Source organism: Carcharhinus amblyrhynchos, unplaced genomic scaffold (assembly GCF_965287045.1).
Source record: "Carcharhinus amblyrhynchos unplaced genomic scaffold, sCarAmb.v2.hapA scaffold_42, whole genome shotgun sequence".
Lineage (NCBI taxonomy): Eukaryota > Metazoa > Chordata > Chondrichthyes > Carcharhiniformes > Carcharhinidae > Carcharhinus > Carcharhinus amblyrhynchos.
In genome coordinates, this window is record NW_027649783.1 from 1604168 (window position 1) to 1620881 (window position 16714).

General features: G+C 45.5%; 4 non-coding genes across 4 annotated transcripts; 1 reads left to right on the forward strand and 3 right to left on the reverse strand.

Moving 5' to 3' along the window:
• Positions 1–1780: 1780 nt before the first annotated feature.
• trnar-ucg (transfer RNA arginine (anticodon UCG)) lies at positions 1781–1872 on the forward strand. Its single transcript is given in 2 exon segments — positions 1781–1817; positions 1837–1872. It is a non-coding gene; the product is annotated as a tRNA-Arg (tRNA).
• Positions 1873–2431: 559 nt separating this feature from the next.
• On the reverse strand, positions 2432–2516 carry trnap-ugg (transfer RNA proline (anticodon UGG)). Its single transcript is given in 2 exon segments — positions 2432–2467; positions 2481–2516. It is a non-coding gene; the product is annotated as a tRNA-Pro (tRNA).
• Positions 2517–5899: 3383 nt separating this feature from the next.
• Positions 5900–5971, reverse strand: trnad-guc (transfer RNA aspartic acid (anticodon GUC)). Its single transcript has one exon. It is a non-coding gene; the product is annotated as a tRNA-Asp (tRNA).
• A 3090-nt stretch (positions 5972–9061) lies between these two features.
• trnal-uag (transfer RNA leucine (anticodon UAG)) lies at positions 9062–9145 on the reverse strand. The gene has a single exon. It is a non-coding gene; the product is annotated as a tRNA-Leu (tRNA).
• Positions 9146–16714: the final 7569 nt, after the last annotated feature.

Genomic DNA, 16714 nt, shown 5'->3' on the forward strand with positions numbered 1-16714 from the left:
ATGTCAGGGGTAGGTTCTTTACCCAGCGGGTGGTGAGGGATTGGAATGCCCTGCCTGCTGCAGTTGTAAATGCGCCTAGTTTGGGGGCGTTTAAGAGGTCTGTGGACAGGTTTATGGACGAAAAGGGGTTGGTTTAGGTTAGTGGGTCATTGTTGTTGTTGTATTTTTTTAACTGGTCGGCGCAACATCGTGGGCCGAAGGGCCTGTTCTGCGCTGTAATGCTCTATGTTCTATGTTCTATGAAGATCAGAGCCAGAGGCTCTGCAATCACCTCTCTAGCCTCCCAGAGAATCCTAGGGTAGATCCCATCCGGACCAGGGGACTTATCTATTTTCAGCCCCTCAAGAATTTCCAGCACATCCCCCTTATCAACCGTAATACTGTCTATTTTACACCCCTGCAACCCAATGTCCTCCTCAGCTATATTCATGCCCCCCTGCGTGAACACCGAAGAGAAATATTGGTTCAATACTTCTCCAATCTCCTCCGGTTCCACACACAACTTCCCCCTGCTGTCTGTAACTGGCCCTAATCTTGCCCTGACCAACCTTTTGTTCTTGACATACCTATAGAACGCCTTAGGATTCTCCTTAATCCTATCAGCCAAAGTCTTCTCATGTCCTCTTTTAGCCCTTCTCAACTCACTCTTCAACTCCCTCCTAGCCAATCTAAAGCTTTCTAGTGCACTATCTGAGCCCTCCAATCTCATCCGAACATAAGCCTCCTTTTTCTTTTTAACCATCGACTCAACTCTTTTAGTGCACCACGGTTCCCTAGATCTACCAAATCCTCCATGCCTGACACGGACATACCTATCAAGGACTCGCAGTAGCTGCTCCTTGAAAAAACTCCACATTTCGGACGTTCCCAGTCCCTGTAATCTCCTAGTCCAATCTATGCTTCCTAATTCACTCCTAATAGCCTCATAATTGCCCTTACCCCAGCTAAAACTACTGACCCGAGGTTCATGCCTATCCCTTCCCATCACTAAGGTGAACGTAACCGAATTGTGGTCACTTTCACCAAAATGCACACCAACTTCCAAGTCTGGCACCTGGTCTGGCTCATTTCCCAGCACCAAATCCAATATAGCCTCACCTCTAGTTGGCCTATCTACATACTGAGCCAAAAAACCTTCCTGCACGCTTTGTACAAACACTGACCCCTCTAGCGAGTTAGAACTATACCAATTCCAATCAATATTCGTAAAGTTAAAGTCCCCCATAACAATTACCCTATTACTTTCACTCCTAACCAGGATTGTCTCCGCAATCCTTTCCTCAACCTCTCTAGAACTTTTAGGAGGTCTATAAAAGACTCCCAACAGGGTGACCTCTCCTCTCCTATTTCTAATCTCCGCCCATACTACCTCAACTGACAAGTCCTCATCAAACTTCCTCTCCGACACTGTGATACAGTCCTTGACTAGCAATGCTACCCCACCCCGCCCCTTCTACCTCCTTCTCTACTCCGACGAAAGCATTTGTACCCCGGAACCTGCAACAACCATTCCTGACCCTGCTCTATGATGGGAGGAAACCGGAGCATCCGAAGGAAACCCACGCAGACACGGGGACAGCGTGCAATCTCCACACAGACAGGCACCAAAAGAATGTTAGAAGTGGACGTTAGGTTTCTGCTGTTGACAAACTCAGGGGATTCCACTTAATTTTTTTGGCATCTGGGAATCAGAGAAGTAACTAAAAACAAAACTGAAAATAAATATGATCACGGCAGTTATTCACATGGCGCTAACATTTGGGGCTGACTTGCATCTGTTGACCGCGTGGCCTAATGGATAAGGCGTCTGACTTCGGTAATCCTGGTGATGGTGGTATCAGAAGATTGCAGGTTCGAGTCCTGTCGCGGTCGTTTTATGCAGAAATCTGGTAAAACTTCCGGCAAACTGAGATTTCCTTCTTCAGCTGAAAGCTCTGCATTTTCTTGCAAACATTGCGGGGCGCTTTCTCAGAATGTATTTCCTTGTTGTTTTGTCCATTACATTTTCTCACCTCATTATTTTAGCCTCCTCCGAAGAAATCTATCTTTTTTGCGTGATCTTAATAAATTATTGATGCCCCCGAATGGAGCAACAGGCTTTGTAGCAAATAGTTTAATAAAATTCTGTGGAGGAAGAGGTTTAATAACGAGCTGAGTGAAGTGTTTCTGATTACAGGGATGAAAGGTGATGTCACTGGGCTGGTGATCCAGAGACCCACGCTAATCTTTGGGCACACCGGAATTCAAGGAAAACATGGAAAAATTAAAATCTGACTGGGATTCCCAGTCCTGTCAGACTGTATGGTTGCTTTCCGAGTTCTGCAGAGATATTTTCTCTGCAATGAGTTCCCGGGAGGTAAACACTGCTTCGTCTTTCACTCGTTGTCGCCAACTTCATTGCAAAGAATTATCTTTAGGGAAAAAAAATGCAGGGCTCGTCCGGGATTTGAACCCGGGACCTCTCGCATTCTAATACTGTGCCCAAAGCGAGAATCATACCCCTAGACCAACGAGCCACCCACATCAATCTACCCCCTGAACTTTTCAAAGTGTCCCAAAGTTAGGCATTTTTTTTGACCACTGAGAGATTTATTGAACAATGTTCCATTTCACTGTCTGTTTTGATGAAGTCATGATGTAGAGATGCCGGCGTTGGTTTGGGGTAAACACAGTAAGAAGTCTCACAACACCAGGTTAATGTCCAATCGGTTTATTTGATCGTAAACCCACAAGCTTTCGGGGTTTGCCCATTCATAAGAACATAAGAACATACGAAATCGGAGCAGGAGTAGGCCACCTAGCCCCTTGAGCCTGCCCCGCCATTCAATAAGATCGTGTCTCAGTTCCACATTCCCGCCCTCTCCCCATAACCCTTAATCCCCTTGCCTATCAAAAACCTATCAACCCGCGTCTTAAATATATTTAGCGAGGCAGCCTCCACCACTTCAACGGGCAGAGAATTCCAGAGATTCACCACCCTTTGAGTGAAGAAGTTCCTCTTCAACTCCGTTCTAAACCGCCCCACTTTATCTTGAGGCTGTGCCCTTTAGTCCTACTGTCCTTTCTGAGTGGGAAGAGCCTCTCCACCTCTATCCTATCCATCCCATTCATCATCTTATATGTCTCAATGAGATCTCCCCTCATTCTTCTAAACTCTAACGGGTACAAGCCTAGTTTATTCAGCCTCTCCTCATAGTTCAACCCCCTCAACTCCGGCATCAGCCTACTAAACCTCCTCTGCACTCCCTCCAAGGCCAAAATATCCTTGCGTCATCACCCGACGAAGGGGCAAACCCCGGAAGCATGTGAGTTTACGATCAAATAAATTGAGTGGACTCTTACCTGGTGTTGTGAGACTTCTTACCGAGTCAAAGAAGGCAGAGGATCACACTGGAAGGATTTGTTTCTGAATAGAGGGCTGTGGCAAGTGGTGTTCCTCAGGGATCAGTGCTGGGACCTTTGCTGTTTGTAACATATAAATTATTTGGCGGAAAATGTAACTGATTTGATTAGTAAGTTTGCAGACAACACAAACGATGGTGGATTTTTGGGTAGTGATGAGGGCCATCAGAGGATACAGCAGAATATAGATCAGTTGGAGACTTGGGCAGAGAGATGGCCGATGGAATTTAATCCGGACAAATGTGGGTTCATTCATTTTGGAAGGTCTAATACAGATAGGAAATATACAGTAAATGGCAGAACCCATAAGAGTATTGATAGCCAAAGGGATCTGAGTGGACAGGTCCACAGGTCTTAGAAATTGGCAATGCTGGTGGAGAAGGTAGTCAAGGAGGCACATAGCATTCTTGCATTCGTCGGCTGAGACATTGAGTTTAAAAATTGGCAAGTCATGTTGCTGCTTTATAGAACCTGACTGAGGCTGCACTTGGAATTTAGTGTTCAGTTCCGTCCGCCAAACTACCAGAAGAACGTGGAGGCTTTGGAGAGGGTGCAGAAAAGATTTACTCGGATGTTGCCTGCTAAGGATGGCATTAGCTATGAGGAGAGGTTCGAGAAACTTGTTTTGTCCTCACTGGAACGAAGGAGGTTGAGGGGCGACTTGCGAGAAGTCCACAAGATTACGAGAGGCATGGACAGAGTGGACAGTCAGAAGCTTTTTTTTCCCCCCTGGGTGAAAGAATCAGTCTCTCGGAGGCAAAGGTTTAAGGTGTGAGGGACAAGGTTTAAAGGAGATGTATGAGGGAAGGAGTGGTGGGTGCCTGGAACTCTTTGCCACGGATGTAGTGGAAATGGATACGGTAGTGACTTCTTAGAGGTGTATTGACAAATTCATGAATAAGATGGAAATAGAGGGATCTGGTCCCCGGAATGGAAGGAGGGTTTAGATAAGTCGGGTATCATGATCGATGCAGGCTTGAAGGGCCGAACGGCCTGCTTCTGTGCTGTAATTTTCTTTGATCTTTGCTCACCCAGAGAAAATCTACGCAAACACGAGGAAACATGGAGACTCCACACAGACACTGAGTCAATCCGGGAATCAAACCCGGGTCCCTGGTGCTGTGAGGCAGCAGCAGCTTCCTATCCACCCTGTCCGTTTCTTATACACCTCAATCAGGTCTCCTCTCAGCCTTCACTGCTCTAAATAAAATAATCTGATCCAATCCAATCTCTCCTCATAGCTCAAATTCTCCATCCCAGTCTACGATCTGGTCCCTGGTAAATGGACACTGCACCCTCCCCAGTGCAATCAAATCCTTACTGTAGTGATTTGACCGGAACTGCACACTGTCCTCCAGCGGTGGCCTCACCAAAATGTTGTCCAGCTCGAAGTGAAACTTCCTGCTCTTACAATCATGCATTAATATTCCATTCCTCACGCTGCATGAATCTTCACAACTCACAAACTCAAAGGGATTTCCAATACTGAAAAACATTGGAGGTTTCCTTTGTATTTTCAGGGATTTGGAATCAGTGGATCATCCAAAAATAGAACTGAAAAATATGAAATCACAGCATTTATTGACATTGTGCTAATGTCAGGGTAATATTCAAGGTGTTGACTAAGTGGCGTCGCCACGTCAAAGGTGAGCCAAAATGCTGTTGAATTGAACGAACGTTGATCTCAGGTCACGAAAAGTGTCGGTACAAATGTAAAGATTTCCATTTCCGAAAGTTTCTATTCTTGACAGCCTTTTATTTTTGCCGTTTTCAAAGTTAAAGAACGGCACAAGTACAATTTTACATAATAAAATTGCGATGTATTCCCCGTCGGGGAGTTGAACGCCGGTCTCCCGCGTGACAGGCGGGGATACTAACCACTATACTAACGAGGAACTGGCTCAGCCACTGACGAAACGCATTGTACACTTGCCACTTACGCTTCCGGAGCAACAACTCAGTTCTGACAAGATCAGTTATTTTCCCCGATACGGAGAACCATTTAATGCAGCAAACAGCGGCTTTAACTAACTCATTAAAACTTTTGGATTAGCAGGAAAGAGAATGAGATGGATGCATGAAGAAAAAACACAAATCAGGTGGAGACAGAAAGGTGCGTTTCCCGTTCATATCAAACTGCATGTTCTTTTTAATTTTGGAGGAAAGTCTTCAAGTCTGAACATGCTGGACAATCTCAGCTGGTCTCTCTCCACAGATGATGTCAGACCTGCTGAGTTTTTCCAGCATGTTGATTTGTTGTTTCAGACTCCAGCATCGGCAGTATTTTGCTTTTATCTTGTCTTGAAATGTGTATCTTTTTCCAAACGGCAGGAAGTTTCAAAGTGCTTTACAGCTGAGATACATTTCTTTCATTATACTGTCTTTTTATTTGTGCATTTTTTGCATTTTTGGAAGTTTCATTCCTTGACAGTCTTTGTTTCTGTTTTCAAGTTAGAGAACAGCCGAGTACAATTTGACCTAATAAAATCGCGATTAACTCCCCGTCGGGGAATTGAACCCCGGTCTCCCGCGTGACAGGCGGGGATACTAACCACTATACTAACGAGGAACTGTCATTCAAAGCCCCCGTACGCATTGTACACTTTTTACTTACACTTCCGTAGCGACAACTCAGTTCTGACGAGATCAGTTATTTTCCCCAATACGGAGAACCATTTAATGCAGCAAACAGCGGCTTGAACTAACTCATTAAAACTTTTGGATTAGCAGGAAAGAGAATGAGATGGATGCATGAAGCAAAACCACAAATCAGGTAGAGACAGAAAGGTGCGATTGCCGTTCTTATCAAACTGCAAATTGTGCGGAGGGTGTGGAGAGTCTGCAGAAGGATCTAGATAGGCTGGGCGAGTGGGCCAGGAAATGGCAAATGGAATTTAATGTTGGCAAGTGCGAGGTGGTCCACTTTGGTCGGAATAATGGTAGGAAGGATTATTACTGACGTGGCGAAAAACTGCAGCAGGCGACGGTGCAGAGGGACCTCGGGGTCCTTGTGCATGAGTCGCAAAAACCCAGGCTGCAGGTGCAGCAGGTGGTCAGGAAGGCGAATGGGATGCTGGCCTTCATAGCGAGGGGGATTGAATATAAAAGTAGGGAGGTCTTGCTGCGGCTGTATAGGGCATTGGTGAGGCCGCAGCTGGAGTACGGTGTGCAGTTTTGGGCGCCGTACTTACGCAAGGATATTTTGGCCTTGGAGGGAGTGCAGAGGAGGTTTACGAGGCTGATGCCGGAGTTGAGGGGGTTGAGCTATGAGGAGAGGCTGAATAAACTAGGCTTGTACTCGTTAGAGTTTAGAAGAATGAGGGGAGATCTCATTGAGGCATATAAGATGATGAATGGGATGGATAGGATAGAGGTGGAGAGACTCTTCCCGCTCAGAAAGGATAGTAGGACTCGGGGGCACAGCCTCAAGATAAAGGGTGGGGGGGGGGGGCGCGGTTTAGAACGGAGTAGAGGAGGAACTTCTTCACTCAAAGGGTGGTGAATCTCTGGAATTCTCTGCCCGTTGAAGTGGTGGAGGCTGCCTCGCTAAATATTTTTAAGAAGCGGGTTGATGGTTTTTGATAAGAAAGGGTATTAAGGGTTATGGGGAGAGGGCGGGAAGGTGGAACTGAGCCACGACAGATCAGCCATGATCTTATTGAATGGCGGGGCAGGCTCGAAGGGCTAGATGGCCTACTTCTGCTCCTATTTCTTATGTTCTTATGCATGTTCTTTCTAATTTTGGAGGAAAGACGGCGTGTCTTCAAGTCTGAACATGGTGGACAATCTCAGCTGGTCTCTCTCCACAGCTGATGTGTGATCCGCTGAGCTTTTTTCCCAGTATTTTCATTTGTTGTTTCAGATTCCAGCATCGGCATTATTTTGTTTTTATTTTGTCAAGAAATGCGCTTTTTTTTTCTCCAAACGGCTGGAAGTTTCAAAGTGCTTTACAGCGGAGATGCTTTTATTTAATTATATTGTATTTTTATTGCCCGAGGTACAGGTGCAGATTGAGCAAAAACATAAGCTATGATCCCCAATCTCACATAAACATGGAAAAACATTCTGTGCCTATTACCATCTCGTGTTGTTTGATAGAGATTTATTTGATGAAAGCTGCCTCGGTTAAAATCTTATTGGGGCAAATCTCTGTGAGCCACTGGAAAATGAACCAAGTTTCCAAACCGTTTCTGAACTCATGAAGTTGAAGGTTAATTATTCTGTGTCTCCGATGCTAATTTTAAGAAGCTCAATGAAATCTCTACTCTCCATGGTTCGGCCACGGATTCAAAAACCAAACAAATTTCCAAGCGTGTCTGCAACATAGAACCATGTATCCCTGCAGCACAGAAACAAGGCATTCGCCAGAGCCTGATGTGATCTGATCAGTTGTTTGATTTGGTTTGATTTGATTTATTATTGTCACGTGTATTAGCATACAGTGAAAATTATTGTTTTTTGCGCGCTCCACAGACAAAGCTTACCATTCATAGAGAAGGAAACGAGAGAGGGCAGAATGTAGTGTTACAATCATACAGTGTAGAGAAAAATCAACTTAATGCAAGGTAAGTCCAATCAAACTTCAGACAGTAGCAGGGAATAAACTATTCTTGAAGTCAGTTGGTACGTGACCTCTAGCTTTAGTATGGTTTTCCCGACTGAAGAAACTGGAAGAGACTCTCTCCAGACTGCATGGGTTCCTTAATTATGTTGGCTATTTGCCGAGGCAACGGGAAGTGTACACAGACTCAACTGATTGGAGGCTGGTTTGCGTGATGGATTACATTCACAACATTTTGTAGCTCCTTGCGGAACTGGGCAGAGCAGGATCCACACCAAGCCTTGATAGAACCAGGAATTATGCTTCTATGATGCATCAGTAAACGTAGGTGAGAGTCACAGCTGGTATGGAATATGGGAAATAAGTTTCAGATGTGGGAGTATCTGTGAAAATAGAGATAGCTCACATTTCAAATCCTGACCTTTCACTAGACCCACCTGTTTCTCTCTCCACAGATGTAAAGGCTTGGGCATAAAATCATAACTCAAAAAATACAGAACCCCTCCAGTGGCCAATCGAGACTGCACCGATTTCCCTGTAAACCTTTCAAATCTGCCTTTCCCCGACATTGTATATCAGAGGGAATCACACACATCACTCAGCAGAACTCCTCGGCTAAACATTAAACCATTTATCATGAGTTGGTTCCATTTACTGTATTCAGACACACATCTGGTCTAAAAGTAGGAGTGTTCAGGTTGTGATTCACACAGTTTTCTGCTCTGAAATCAGATGAGCTCCTCCTGTGACACCAGGTGATTTCTTTAGATATTCATTTGTACGGGAAATGTGTGTCCCGTACAATGCTGGCCCGGAAAGCATTTGTTGCCCAAAATTAATCATTTCCGAGAATTTATTCTTGAGCCACTGTGGTCCATGTGGTGTATGTACTGATGTATTGCTTTTCGGGAAGGAGTTCCCGGATTGTCAGCCAGCCGCAGAAACGGTGATATATTTCAGAGACAGGATGGGATGTGTCTCGGAATGGAACTTGCCGGAGGTCGCTGTTCCTGAGCCCCTGCAACCATTGTCATTCCGGGGGAGATATTTCGCGGGTGTGGATGGTGTCTGGAACGGGGGGGGAGGAGGAATAAACAATGTCAGGAGTGAGGATTTGAACCCACGCCTCCAGAGGAGACTGCGGCCTAACCACAGCGCCTTAGACCGCTCGGCCATCCTGACTTCCAAAATAAATTCCTGAATCTGCACAATTCGATTTGAATTCCATCTTCATGTCATTACAATAAAAACTCGATGCTTTTTTTCCATTTTTGACCCCCAGCCAGAGGCCTGTCTCTCTGTCCCATCCTTCCCCAAGCCGCCGGGGGGTGAGGAGCCTCTAATTTCTCCATTGCTCTGTTTGCTCAAATCAACAAAGACCCAATTCCCGCCCTTCCTGTTCCTTACAGGAAGGTGTTGAGAGTGTCAGATCTGAGCAATGTGAAGTATCCAATTGGAGAGTTACATCCTGGCGACAGGAATATCTCTCCACAGCTGCTTTCGGGGCTGCTGAATTTATGCAGGATTTCCTGTTTCTGATTTTGTTCCTTCATTACAGGAGTTCATTTACTGACAACCCAAAACTTGTGTCCAGGGCGCAGCTCCAGACACAGCTTTTCGGTGTTTTTCTCACAGACAAATTCACTCTTCAGTTTCCGACACGCATTGTTTAAAATCGACTGTTTCACACTCAGCATCCTGAGGCCTTGGCTTCAAACATCACCCACCCACTACCACCACCACCCTCCCCCCACTCCCAGGGTCACAGGGGTACAAGTGTTTTTCAATCAGAGTTCAGAGGTGCAAGGGGATCTCTGTGTCTGTGAGGGAACAGAAGGGATTAATCCACAATCACAAACAGACTGAAAATGACTTAATCTCTCTCTTCCACACACACTCACATGCACCCTCGCACATCCACCACACGGCAGATGCTGAAATTCGGGATCAATAAAAATGCCTGGAATTAATGACCTTGAGTCTATTGTCTAGAAAAAAAAATACAGATTTTTTTTGCGGACGGAATTCTTACCCAGTCCGGCCTATATGTTATTCCGGATCAACAGCAATGTGGTTGACTCTGAGCTGCCCTCAAAGAACGGGTCTCCGGGGACCCGCGCTCGAATCCCAACACGGCAGCTGGTGGAATTTGAATTCAACACAAAATATCTGGAATGAAGAACAGATTTATGCTTTCATCCATTGTCAATTACCGGCATAACCATCTGGTTCACTAAAGCCCTTTGTGTAACGAAATTTGACGTCCTTTGCAGAAAATGGAACCAATATCCATTTGAAACCGAACCCAATTTAAATGCAGGTTTAACATAGCTTCTGTTCTTTTGTACTCAGTACCCCATTGTTAAAAAAACACACAGGGCACTGTTTGATTTGTTATGATCACTCTCCTCACCATCCTGTGTACAGTTCTGGTCACCCTATTATAGAAAGGATATTATTCAACTAGAAAGAGCACGGAAAAGATTGACTAGAATACTACCAAGACTTGATGGTTTGAGTTACAAGAAGGGACTGGATAGGCTGGGACTTTTGTCTCTGGCGTTGGGGGTGATCTTCCTGAGGTCTACAAAATAATAAGGGTCACTGATCAGCGAGATAGTCCATATCTTTTCCCAATTGTAGGGGAGTCTGAAACTGGAGGGCATACGTTTAAGCTGAGAGGGGAGAGATACAAAAGGGTGCAGAGGGACATTTTTATTTTTTACGGATGGCGATTGTCTGGAACAAGCTGCCAGAGGTAGTAGTAGAAGTGAGTATAACTTTATTTTTTAAAAACGTTTGGACAGTTACATGAGTAAGATGGCTATCGAGGGATGTGGGCCAAACGCGGGCAATTGGGACTAGCTTAGTGGGTAAAAAAGGACAAGTTGGGCTGAAGGGCCATTTTTCATGCTGTAAACCTCTATGATCATCCCTGCCAACTTGGAAGATATATGTACATATTTGCCTCTTTAGAACTGTACCATGTAGTTTATGTTTTGACTCTGGGTTCTTCCTTCAAAACGAATCAATTCACATTTTGATGCATTTACTTTAATCTGCCTTATTAAAAATTTCCGTGCTTTTGGAAGTTTGTGTAAACCGCATGAACAGTATTATCTTTATCAACACTCTCTGTTACCACTTCAAAATACTCAAGGCAGTTCAAAAAACATTGTTACCTTAATAACTTGGAAGTTGGAAAGTTATTTCCAGTCTCTTCGCAATTACACTGATCATGTCTTTCAGTAAGATGAATATCACCCGGTGCTCGTGTCTAATCAACTACGGACAGCCTCTCCAAACCTCCTCTTCATTGAGTTAATTACCTCTGGAGTGGAATACCGAACAGCTTCACAAAGATTCACTTCCTGTTCAGTGAAACGCCTGGGACATAGTTGAAATATAATCGATTCAAAACCAAACTGTGACCGCCCCCCTCCCCCTTCCCCTCCCGCCCACGTCTCCCGTCCTCCACCCCCCCACCCCACCCCACCCCACCCCCGAATTGTCAGACTTCAATTTCTTTCTGACCAAAATACAACTGAACACACGATGCAAGAATCCCTGACGCGACAAGCAATGGACAGCCCTGACTGATTCATTGGGATAAGTTTACAGTCCGGTTCTGTGGGTGAACATTCTTGAGGACTTTTGGTTTGCAGCATTGAGAAAATTGCCGCGATGTGTTGCTGGACTTCACACCTGATCTCGAGACATGTAAATCCCGCCATCTAATACGAAACGTGTTTTTTTTTCCCCCAAATAAACAACCAACATTTGGAACCAAAACTGGCAGCAAGTGAGGGCTCGTCCGGGATTTGAACCCGGAACTTCCCGCAAATTCATACAGCGAAATCCCCGAAGCGAGAATCATACCACTAGATCAACGAGCCTGCGGCGCACTAATTTTCCAGCGAATAAACTTCTGTTAACTAGCTATCCTTTCAGACTGTCATTCGAATGGAACATTGAAGAAAAACACAGCAGATTCAGGGGGAAATGCGATCCTCTTTGTCTTAGACCCTGAATATTCAACAGGATGTTCAATGTTGGGATTGTAGCTTCTCAGCGAAAGAAATTCCCATCACATCAGTTCAAGGATTGTTGTGAAGAACAGATTGAGCAAAGTGTAGAAGACCAATGCGGAAAAGTGTGAGGTGATTCACTTTGGTAAGAGTAACAGGAGTCCAGAATATAGGGCTAATGGAAGGACTCTTGGTCGTGTCGACGAGCAGAGAGACCTCGCTGTACGTGTGCATAGATCCCTGAAAGTTGGCACCCAGGTTGATAAGGTTGTTAAGAAGGCGTACGGTGTGTTAGCTTTTATTGGTCATGATGTGGGTATGCCGGCGTTGGACTGGCGTAAACAGAGTAAAAAGTCTGACAACACCAGGTTTTAGTCCAACCTATTTATTTGATAATATTCTCACAAGCTTTCGAGGGGACAGCCTCTTCGTCAGGTGAATGGAGAGTTCTGGCCTCAGACAGAGCATATAAAACACAGACAGTTTAGAGATTACTGATTAAAATGCGAATCCTTACACCTAACCTGCTGTTCAAGACCTGAAGTGGCTGACAATGTGAGTGGTAGGAGCACTGATCACAGTTTAAAGAGATGTGTATTGTCTCCAGACAGTACAGTAAGTGAGGTTTTGCAAACCCAGGCAAGTCACGGGAGTTACAGATAGTGCGACATGAACCCAAGATCCCTGTTGAGACCGTCCTCATGTGTGCGGAACTTGGCTATCAGTCTCTGCTCAGCGACTCTGCGCTGTCGTGTGTTGTGAAGGCCGCCTTGGAGAATGCTTACCCGAAGGTCAGAGGCTGAATGCCCGTGACCACTGAAGTGTTCGCCAACAGGAAGGGAACAGTCTTGCCTGGTGACTGTCGAGCGATGTTCATTCATCCGTTGTCGTAGCGTCTGCATGGTCTCCCCAATGTACCATGCTTCGGGACATCCTTTCTTGCAACGTATCAGGTAGACAATGTTGGCCGAGTTGCAAGAGTATTTACCATGTACCTGGTGGATGGTATTCTCACGTGTGATGATGGTATCCATGTCCATGATCCGGCATGTCTTGCAGAGGTTGCTGTGGCAGGGTTGTGTGGTATTGTGGTCACTGTTCTCCTGAAGGCTAGGTAGTTTGCTGCGAACAATGGTCTGTTTGAGGTTGTGTGGTTGTCTGAAAGCAAGAAGTACTCAATGCTGACAACTGCCAGTTTCCAGATGCAATTTTACAACTCATCCGCTTTATCCTGGACCACAATGTCTTCACCTTCAACAACCAGTTTTTCATCCAGACACACGGAACAGCCATGGGGACCAAATTTGCGCCTCAATATGCCAACATCTTCATGCACAGGTTCGAACAAGACTTCTTCACTGCACAGAATCTTCAACCGATGCTGTACACTAGATACATCGATGACATTTTCTTCCTCTGGCCTCATGGTGAACAATCACTGAAACAACTATATGATGATATCAACAAATTCCACCCCACCATCAGACTCACCATGGACTATTCCCCAGAATCAGTTGCATTCTTGGACACACGCATCTCCATTAAGGACGGTCACCTCAGCACCTCACTGTACCGCAAGCCCACAGACAATCTCACAATGCTCCACTTCTCCAGTTTCCACCCTAAACATGTTAAAGAAGCCATCCCCTATGGACAAGCCCTCCGTATACACAGGATTTGCTCAGATGAGGAGGATCGTGACAGACACCTCCAGACCCTGAAAGATGCCCTCGTAAGAACAGGATATGGTGCTCGACTCATAGATCGGCAGTTCCGATGCGCCACAGCGAAAAACCGCACCGATCTCCTCAGAAGACAAACACGGGACACAGTGGACAGAGTTCCTTTCGTCGTCCAGTACTTCCCCGGAGCGGAGAAGCTACGACATCTTCTCCGGAGTCTTCAACATATCATTGATGAAGACGAACATCTCGCCAGGGCCATCCCCACACCCCCACTTCTTGCTTTCAGACAACCACACAACCTCAAACAGACCATTGTTCGCAGCGAACTACCTAGCCTTCAGGAGAACAGTGACCACAATACCACACAACCCTGCCACAGCAACCTCTGCAAGACATGCCGGATCATGGACATGGATACCATCATCACACGTGAGAATACCATCCACCAGGTACATGGTAAATACTCTTGCAACTCGGCCAACATTGTCTACCTGATACGTTGCAAGAAAGGATGTCCCGAAGCATGGTACATTGGGGAGACCATGCAGACGCTACGACAACGGATGAATGAACATCGCTCGACAGTCACCAGGCAAGACTGTTCCCTTCCTGTTGGCGAACACTTCAGTGGTCACGGGCATTCAGCCTCTGACCTTCGGGTAAGCATTCTCCAAGGCGGCCTTCACAACACACGACAGCGCAGAGTCGCTGAGCAGAGACTGATAGCCAAGTTCCGCACACATGAGGACGGTCTCAACAGGGATCTTGGGTTCATGTCGCACTATCTGTAACCCCCGTGACTTGCCTGGGTTTGCAAAACCTCACTTACTGTACTGTCTGGAGACAATACACATCTCTTTAAACTGTGATCAGTGCTCCTACCACTCACATTGTCAGCCACTTCAGGTCTTGAACAGCAGGTTAGGTGTAAGGATTCGCATTTTAATCAGTAATCTCTAAACTGTCTGTGCTTTATATGCTCTGTCTGAGGCCAGAACTCTCCACTCACCTGACGAAGAGGCTGTCCCCTCGAAAGCTTATGAGAATATTATCAAATAAATAGGTTGGACTAAAACCTGGTGTTGTCAGACTTTTTACAGCTTTTATTGGTACAGGGATTGAATTTCGGAGCCGTGAGGTCGTGTTGCAACTGTACAAAACTCTGGTGCGGCAGCACTTGGAGTATTGAGTACAGCTCTGGTCTCCGCATTATAAGAAAAATGTGGAAGCATTGGAAAGGGTGCAGAGGAGATTTGCCAGGATGTTGCCTGGTATGGTGAGAAGGCCTTATGAGGAAAGGCTGTGGGACTTGAGGTTGCTTTCGTTGGAGAGAAGAAGGTTAAGAGGTGACCTAATTGAGGCACACAAGATGATCAGAGGATTGCATAGGGTGGACAGTGAGAGCCTTTTTCCCTCGGATGGCGATGGCTAACACGAGGGGACATAGCTTTAAATTGAGGGGTGAGGATTATAGGACAGATGTCAGAGGTAGGTTCTTTACTCAGAGGGTAGTAAGGGTGTGGAATGCCCTGCCTGCAGCAGTTGTTGGACTCGCCAACTTTAAGGGCGTTCAAATGGTCAGTTGGATCGGCATATAGAACATAGAACATAGAACATTACTTCCGCCAACGATGTTGCGCCGACCAGTTAAAAAACAATGACCCACTAACCTAAACCAATCCCTTTTCGTCCATAAACCTAAACCTATCAGGGATCTATGTACAATATTATATGTACAATATGGATAATATTGGAAGAGTTTAGGTTAGATGGTCATTAGACTGGTTCCACCGGTCGGCACAACATCGAGGGCCGACGGGCCTGTACTGCGCTGTAATGTTCTATGTTCTATGGTTGTCCAGCTGGGGAAGACTGCACTCGCCTCGTTCCATTCTTACCTTTCTGGTCAGTGGCACAATATCACCCGCAATGGTCACTCTTCTCCCTCCTGTGTTGTTACCTCCCGAATCTTTGAAGGATCTAACCTTGGCTACCTCCTATTTCTAGGCCTCACCTTTCGGTGTCATAATCTGAAGAACAGTGTTAGTTTTCACACGTAAGCTAATAATACCCAGTTCCAGCTCACCACCAGCTCTCAGCACCAATCCCTCTTATTAAATTATTAGATTGCTTATCCAGCAGCTTGTACTCGATAAGCAGATAATTCCCCATTAAACATCTGGAAGGCCAAAGGTCCCACCACAAATTCCATTCCCAGTCAATGACTCCATCACTCTCCCTGGTCACTGTCGAGGCCGAAACAAACCCATATAACCTTGGCACATCATTCCACCTGGAAATGAGATTGTGACCACACATCTGTTCCTGCAACAAGGCCACCTGTTTCCAGCTGTGTAACTTCACACATTGTTGATAATACCTGATCTCAACTGTACCTGGAACCCTCATCCATGTTTTTGTTACCTCTGGACTTGCTGATTCAAATACCCTCCTCCTGCAGATTTTGTTCCCTGAAGGACACTAGTAAACTGCATGGGATTTTATAAAAATGGACAATTAATTCCAGGTTTGTCTTGAATTAAAATTTCACCATCTGCCCTTTTGGGTTTTGAACCCAGCTTCCCGGAGTATTACCCAGGATCTCTGGATTACTTGTCCACTGCCACTGCCTCCCCCAAACAATGTCAGGAATGGGATTTGAATCCTTGCCTTTTCCATTACCCTCATGAACATCTCGATCAAGTTGATTAACTATGGGATTACTGAGGGGCTTTCCTTAATTATTGTGCATTAGCACAGGTGGTTTTTTTTTTTCCCCCTCGGGTAATTATTTGGAGAATATTACATATTGAACAACAAAGAACAACACAACAGAGGAAACAGGCCCTTCGGCCCAACAATTAAACTGATATGAAACTGATTGGACTCATTCTTACAGCCATTTCTGAAGAGGTGTCTTTACCGTTTGCAATTCTCCACTCATTTGGCACCACCCATATAACGAGCTGGGTTAGAAATTGCCTCCATTGCCTCTGCAATTTCCACCCTTATTTCCCTCAGTATCCATCAATCCGTCT